Raw genomic sequence first — 7,756 nt, 5'->3', positions numbered from 1 at the left:
GCCCCTGTACAAGTCACGCAGGAGGCCTTCGTCCCACTTGCCCCCATCCCCTCTTCTCCTGATCCAACCCCTGTGTGAGCTGGAGGAGGAGGATTGCGCGAGCTAGAGAACTCCAGTACCCTCCTACCCCCACCATGGTGAGGCCTTCTTTCCTGATCCGTAGGTAGGTAGACGACCAGATGGTGAGGACGGGCCCCTGCTCACTGTCGCCTCATCTCCACCAAGATTGAGGCTGATCCGCTCCTGCACGCTGTTGGAGAACTCCGCGAGGATATCTCCGCCCGAGCCAGAGGTAGATGGCGAGGACGAGAGGCTGCTCATCATTGCCTCATCTCCTAGCGTTCGAGGCCGATCTGCTCCTACATGCCGCTGGGAATCCCACGCCAAGGTCAATCTGCTCCAACACACGCGTTTGCCGTGACATGGTGACAGCTACGAGCATCTTATCCACAACTCTCTTTTCTTCCTATTCATTTCTTTCTGTGGATTTATCTGGTGGATGCATCAGCTGAGTGGATTCTTCTTAAATTGTTTCAACTAGACTGCCGCTGTTATCCATCGGGGGATATTATATTTATACCAAGTGCCGCTCTGATTCGTCACACATACAACATCAGAGGTATATTCATCGTTAAGCTAGATCATCATGTTTCCATTTCAATCGAAGCTATTCTGATATTGTTATTTTACTTGGTACAAATAAATTGTTGGCCATTTTGTGCACCGAACCAAGCAGCTAGGTATTGGTGTGTCAACGATTAAAGGTAAATTTCTCATTATGGCCCAGTTATAATTATAAAAATATTTAACATGTATTGGGTTATTCACGTATAGCTGTTTTGAGTGCTCTTGACTCATCTGATGCTGGGAATTTGTTGACTGTAGCTAAGGATCAACTTGCCTAGAAAGACAACACAGAAGGACCTGATGCATTAGGCACTGCTTGGGTGCATCATGGGCGCCGAGGAATGTAGTTGACCAAGTTTTCATGCATAGTTACTTTGTGTTGCAAACAAATTCTGACTTCAATGCGATACTTTGGACCTCAGTTCTTATGACAAGTACTCATGCTCTTTTCAGACAAATGCTTTGAGACAAAGAAATTGGTACTCACTTTGGCAAAAATGAGAGAGAACGGAATTTGTTCTTTTTGTTGATACTAGAGCTCCACCACTTCACTAGCACGTATTGTAAGCAACTATAATGGCCAATCCTTTTTTTATAGTTAGCATTCTTTGTGTAGATCGCAAGCATGCAGATACGAAGATTGATTTACTACAATAATTACTACAACTATCTCAAAAAGGCATTTGTATATGACCGTTCATATTGTGCCCATTTCAGAAACTCCCTTTAGCGTGTTGATATACATTAATATAAATATGAGTCACACATGATTGCTTATGTCCTATATTTAGTAAAGAAATGATCGCATAATTCACATTTTGCAGTATTTATATTTATACCAAGTATTGTGTCCATTGCAAAAATATATATCGTAAGTACGTAAATACACTATGCAAAGAGTTGTTCAAATTATCTATCATCATGTTTATAGACTAAGAATTCCCGCAGCAACGCGCGGGGTATAATCTAGTTTACTAGGTTTTTAGGTTGTTTCAAACACTCTTTGATGATTAAAACTTGACATCACTTCCTTGTTTTGTATATGCAGTGCATGTGTGGCAGCAGCCTGAAAAAGGAAAAAAATTGCTTGATCTCAATGAGTTGCCTCCTGATCTCAATGAGCTTTCTCGTGATATGGATCAGCAACAACCCAGCAGGGCGCTCTGTTTACTACACACAGACAAGTCGTGGGCCTAACCCTATGGGCCATGACAATGTGGCAGGGCAGTCATCAACCCGTGGTGTCCCTGTAGTGGTGTCTTTGGAGTCAGAGAGTCATACTCTTGATGAAACGGGCACTGCGGCAAATGTTCCTGGTCCAACCAGGACTGAGCTCGGTGCTGGCGCTGTTGACGGTGCTGTGCAAGGAGAAGAAGGAGAAGATGAGGCTGGTTCTCAGCCAATGGAACCCTATGTTGGCATGAGGTTTGACACCCTTCAAATTGTTAAGGATCACTACAACAGCTACGCCTTACGGATGGGTTTCTCTGTCAAAATGAACACCTCTAGGCGGACAAGCAAGTATTGGTAAAACAACAGTTTTGTTGCAACAAGTATAAGAAGCCAAAAGCTGATGATGGTGGAGCTGAGGCTCCTCCTATCCTGGACCCTATACCAGATCCAAGACATGTTGACACTGATGAGGAAATGGAAGATGAACCTCCAATCTTTGCTGAAGAGGAGGCTGGTGCTAGTAAGAAAAAGAAGAAACGAAAACGCGAGACAATAAAGCAGACTCAATGCAAAGCGAAAATGTTGGTGAAGCTAATGGATGGGCGATGGGAGGTGACATATTTTGTTCGTGACCACAATCATCCGCTGGTGAACAAACCTTCATTGTCCAAATACTTGAGATCCCACCAAGGCATCTCTCCTGATGAAAAGGAGTTTTTGCGCATCTTGTATAACTGCAACTTGACTACAGGCGTGTTTCTATATCCCTTACAAAATTAAGCTTCCCTCTAGGCAGTCCAGTGTGCAATTGTTATGTTACTGGTGTGCAACTAAAATGCCTTAAATGTGCAACTAGATTACCTTGACCGTGCAACTACATAATGTTCCTGTGCAGCTAGATCACCTTCACTGTGCGCCTACATAATGTCCTGTGTGCAAAATGAAAGTGTTTTTTAAAAGGGGCAGCTGGTTGTCAATTTCCTGCAACTATCTTCTGTGCCAACTCATATCGTATTATTGTGCAGCTAGATATGTGCATTCCTATGACTAATAAAATGTACATTGTTTCTTTTTGTATTATGCAGGACGTATGATGCATGTAATGGCAGAGTTCTATGGATCTGAGATGATGGTGCCATTCGGACCAAAGGCAATAACAAATCTGTGTACAAGTTTCCATAGAGATGACACGAAGGAGGGTGATCTGATTGAGACACCTGCGCACTTCAAGGATATACAAAAAACTGATCCAGACTTCTTCTATAAGGTGAAATATGATGAAGAGGACAGAGTTGTCAACATATTTTGGGTGGATGGCTTAGCTCGAAAAGCTTATGCGGAGGCGTACCACGATTGCATATCGTTTGACACCACCTACATGACCAACATGTACAATATGCCGTTCGCGCCCTTCATAGGAATAAACCGACATGGCCAATCTTTCATGCTGGGTTGCACGTTTGTGAGGCAGGAGTTGGCATCGAGCTTTGATTGGGTCTTTGGAGCATTCCTAGAGGCTATAGATGACAAACCTCCTGACAACTTCATCACCGATCAGGATGGTGCAATGAGGCAGTCAATACAGAGCATCTTTCCAACCACCGTGCACCGCTGTTGTCGATGGCACATCATGAAAAAGGCTTAGGAAAAAGTTGGTTGGCTGCTGTGCTAGAATCCAGGACTCTCTGATGATTTCAACAAGTGTGTTGACTTCAGCTTCACTATAGACGAGTTTGAGCAGAATTGGGCTGGGTTAATGATGAAGTACGAGGCTATGACACACACACACTTTGAGAAGTTGTATGAATACAGGTCAACTTGGGTGCCATGCTACTTCAAACACAGGTTCTTTCCCTTCCTACAGTCTACACATCGTAGTGAGGGGTTCAACGCCGTCCTAAAAAGATATATGAACCCAGACAACTCAATGCTGAACTTCGTCAAGCAATATGAAAAAATCCAGAACCACATCCTTGCCAAGGAAGGCTGCAATAACTACAGGACAGAACACCTTGAGATTGAGCTGTGTTCCAACTTTCCAATAGAGAAGGAAGCTTACAAAACCTACACTAGGGACCTTTACCGCAAGTTCAGAAAAGAGTTTGAGCTGATTGGATGTTATAATGCATTCCAAGTTGGTGCTGATATATTTGAGCTCAGACCGAACTAGGAATTTGTTGCCAAATATGGTTCTCGAAACTACTTGGTGCAGGCAAGGGTGGAGGAGGGTTCCTATTTGTGTGAGTGCTGTAAAATGGACAAGGACGACATCCTCTGTTGCCACAACCTCAAGGTGTTCACCCATATTGGAGTTGATGTCATACCGGAAAGGTACCTGCTAAGATGGTGGACACCTACTGCTGCACCTAGTGCGCCAGGGACTGGTTATGAGAAACGGATGAAATGCCTCCTTAATCAAAGAAGCATATAAGGGAGAGGAACATGATATACGATTTTTGGAAACTAGAAAAGTTTGCGAGTGGTTCTGATCCAGCACAAGCTATTGTATACACGCATATGCGCGTAGCACGTACCGAGATCGGCCACCTGAACAAGTACAAGAAAAAGAAAAAACCGACTGCTGCCACGGGGCCATCAGATGATGGCAACCCTCGAGGACCTCCTCCACCTCCAGGCAGCACTTAGGGATCTCATCATGCAGGTAATTACCTCCCCCAACTCCTGATATAATAGGTGTGTAACTTCAGTTTCACACATCATTGTGCCCAGTTGCACACATCATGGTGCCCAGTTGCACAGAACAGGCTGCCTAGTTGCGCACGCTGTGTTAGTTTGAGAATCAAGATAACACAATTAACTTGTTTTTCCTGTTCTGGATATAGGTGATGCCAACCCTCAAGGACCTCCTCCACCTCCTGGCTGTACACGGCATCCTCCGCCACCTCCCCCGCGTGCTCCTCCCAATGGCCCTACAGGCAGCACTTAGGGGGCTCATCATCCAGGTAATTATCTGCCCCAACTCCCCATCAAACTAGGTCTGTAACTCCAGTTGCACACATCATGGTGCCCAGTTGCACAGAACAGGCTACCTAGTTGCGCACGCTGTGTTAGTTCGAGCACCAGAGATAACACAACTAACTTGTTTGTCCTGTTCTGGCTATAGGTGATGCCAACCCTCAAAGACCTCCTCCCCCGCCTGGCCCAACTAGCAGTGCCCTGCGTGCTACTCCCAATGGACCTACAGGCAGGACTCAGGGGGCTCATCACCCAAGTAAATATCTTCCCCAACTCCCAACAAAACTAGGGTGTGTGACTTTAGTTGCACATATCATAGTGCCCAGTTGCACAGAACATGATGCCTAGTTGCGTGCGCTGTGTTAGTTTGAGGATCAAGCTAAAAATCTAACTTGTTTTTCCTGTTCTTCCCATAGGCGATTACAATCCAAGTACCATGATGGGCCGTGCTACTACAGGTGTTTTTTTCAACTTAACTTGCACACAACAACCAGTTAGTTGCACAACATGGGTTGTGTGGTTGCAGAGAACATCAGTGCTGGTTGCACAACAAAAAAATACTAAACTTTTTATATGATTATTACACAGGTGATCGTGATGGTCCTACTGCCCCGTTGGAGGCTGCATCCCCTGCACAAGCTTCTGATGATTTTGTGCCCAAGGATCCTCCAAGGGCTACTACAAAGGGTAGGGCAAAGAGTCGACTGTACAAATCGGCGCTGGAGCTACACCCAAAGAAGAAAAACAAATGCAGCCAGTGCCAATCTACAGAGCACACTGCTGGTGTGTGTCCACTCAGGCTACTATGATTCTGTTTCATCGTTTGTAACTTTGGGACAAAAAAGGAAAAGAATGATGTTTTTTGAGCAATGTTGGGACCAAGTGGACACGTTCAGCATCTATGATTTCTCTTTATCTAATTTATGCTCCTTGAATTAGTTCATGCACTGTGTAAAAAAGGTTGCTATTTGTGCCTTTGTTGGCAACTAGTTAAATATTTAGTTGTTGAACAATTGTATGTCCAGTGCTCCTAATGTATCAACAAAAGTGATGATATTGAGTTGCAAACGGAATTACTACTAGTGTGCAACTACAAAATCTGCTTAAAAATTGTGCAAACCAGCCACTTCGTCCATGGAGTAGAGAAAGAAAAAGAGTACTGACCTAGTCCTTGTCGTATCTCAGCAACTTCATTCATGGGGCGGTGTTGTGCACGCTGGTGACCCAATCATATGCCAGCTTCTTCCTAATATTGAGTACTTCCTTGGGTTCGTAGTTGGGCAGTTGGCTACCGTTCCACTCGGTGGCGTTAAGCAGTGCGAACAGCCCACACTCATTACTGCGATAGGCAAAAAAGAAAAATTTGTCACATAAAATTAAAACCAATAAAGATAATGCACTCTGTGCAACTGCTTATGTTCTACTGTGCAACTGCTTATGTGCCACTGTGCAACTGCTTATGTGCCAGTGTGCAACTACTTATGTGCCACTCTACAACTGGCTAGATAATCCATTAGAAACTCATAAAAATGATAAACAGATTGCAAACTAGTTCTGTGTCTTGAAAAACTAAAGATTGCACAAGTAGAAAAATTGTAAAAACTACAAATTGATGGTAAGAAATTGAGAAGAATGCCATTCTTAATGTCTTACTTGCCGAGCTGCTTTGGTACGTCAATGTCAATAATCTAGAAGTGCTCGATGCTGAAATTTGGGTAATGCTTCCTCCATAGCTGGTGTACTGCCCCCGCGATGGTAGAGACAGTGTTCATCCGCTCAATGTTGTCCAACTTCCTGTTTGAATCAAGAACTTCGAAGCGTCCGTCCCTCAAGTTGACATTGAAGACCCAATAATGCCTCCCTCCGTCCTTATCGGTTACATCAGCGCACTTGAGCACTGACAGCATGACCTGCAAGCGTGAACGATTTTAGACACAGATACAGACTGTAGCTAAGAAAAACAGTAAAAGACTTAGTCAAGTTAAAAACAGGTTGCAACAAGTATTTGCCAACTAACAGATGTGTCATGTGCAACTGAACATGCTGTGGGTGCCAACTAAAAGAGATGGATCATGTGGGCACAACACTCACCAAGTCTTTCTTGTCGAGACGGTTCTTGTAATCAAACTTCTTGTTTATCTCATTCACGTTGTGGAACCCTTGCTGTAAATTCATCTGCAGAGATTATAAAACATGCCTCAAACTCCTTAGTAGATGAAAGGCCTCCCTCAATTGGTGAACAAAAAAGTACTACAGAACAAAGATGATGGTAAAGAAGGTTTTGGAAAAACTTACAGAAAACCTCAGTGGCATAATGACCTTCTTTGACCCTTCTGGTAAGTTATCCATGATGTGTAAGATTCCAGTCTCAATAACAATTTTTGACAGCCATTGAACCGGCTTCATTGAATTAACTAACTCCTTTAAAGAAATGTAGAAAGCACCAAACCTGATTATCTCAGGGCTGGATTTTTTCTGAAAGAAATAAAAAGACAAGTTAGCTCGAAGGGTCACAGCAGCAAAAAAAATGTGCATGAAATTGAAAACAGAACAGTGTGCAACTAAAAGCCCTGCTCTATGCAACATGCTATGCTTTCTGTGCAACTAAGTGGCTGGTCCTATGCAACTGAAAAAGATATATATGTAGGCTATGGGGAGTTAGTTTACCTAGTAGCTTCATCATTTACTCCTGGGTGATGCCTGGCCCAATACAAGAGGGCAGCGTAAAGCTTGTTCACTGTCTCATTGGAGCTGAACGTCTTCTTCTTGTTTTAATCAATGAATGGAGACCTTTGAGATGCTACGGGCCTTATTACCCTCCTCTGTCTTCATGCAAGAGGTGGTCCCGAAGAACTGCTTGTGCCAACTTCTGGTTCTGCGCATATCGGGGTGTGGCAATTCTCTGGTGATCCAACATCTAGCTCTTGAGCTATTACCTTGCCAACATCATCAGCAACACACCCTTCATTCACAGCTGCTG

At 43.9% G+C, this 7,756-nt stretch overlaps 1 pseudogene; it reads left to right on the top strand.

Annotated features, from left to right (window-relative positions):
- Positions 1-954: 954 nt before the first annotated feature.
- LOC125516637 lies at positions 955-5,585 on the top strand (annotated as a pseudogene).
- Positions 5,586-7,756: the final 2,171 nt, after the last annotated feature.

The sequence above is a fragment of the Triticum urartu genome, chromosome 6 (genome assembly GCF_003073215.2).
Source record: "Triticum urartu cultivar G1812 chromosome 6, Tu2.1, whole genome shotgun sequence".
Lineage (NCBI taxonomy): Eukaryota > Viridiplantae > Streptophyta > Magnoliopsida > Poales > Poaceae > Triticum > Triticum urartu.
This window is presented reverse-complemented; position numbering and strand designations above follow the sequence as displayed.